The sequence below is a fragment of the Anneissia japonica genome, unplaced genomic scaffold, assembly GCF_011630105.1.
Source record: "Anneissia japonica isolate Jap-2015-1 unplaced genomic scaffold, ASM1163010v1 scaffold287948_len850469_cov200, whole genome shotgun sequence".
NCBI lineage: Eukaryota > Metazoa > Echinodermata > Crinoidea > Comatulida > Comatulidae > Anneissia > Anneissia japonica.
Window position 1 is genome coordinate 831,934 of NW_022699796.1, and position 528 is coordinate 832,461.

The window sequence follows — 528 nt, forward strand, 5'->3', positions numbered from 1 at the left end:
CATGACAGTCGAGAATGTACTGATTATATAACTTATAGATAATTACTGTTGTCCAATTGTGTGCATTGAAAATATGATGACGAACTCGGGATACGACCCTCGGTTGACACTCATATCAAAGGGCCTGTTAATTAACCTTGCACAGGAGCCTATCGTCACCTACTACAATGCCTTCTCCTCCTTATCATCATCACATTGTCATCATCATCATCATCATCATCATCATCATCACCTTCATCATCGCAATTATTATTTGCTAAAATGGGGGAAATATATTAATTCAGTGTGTATTCATTCATCAATAGAAGTCTCGTAATGCATTTCTCAGCATCTAGAAAAAACAAAACTCTGCGAAGCTAGGAGAACCCCAAGACTAACTGCAAAAAAAACCCCTCACCCCCAACGTCTAAAATAATCTTCCAGCGACGGAACAAGCAAACATTAGGTTTTCCTACCATGACCCCGCCCACTCAGGGAACCCATTATGTGCGATAGTCAGGGTAAAGCTCGGTTTCCATATAATCGTTC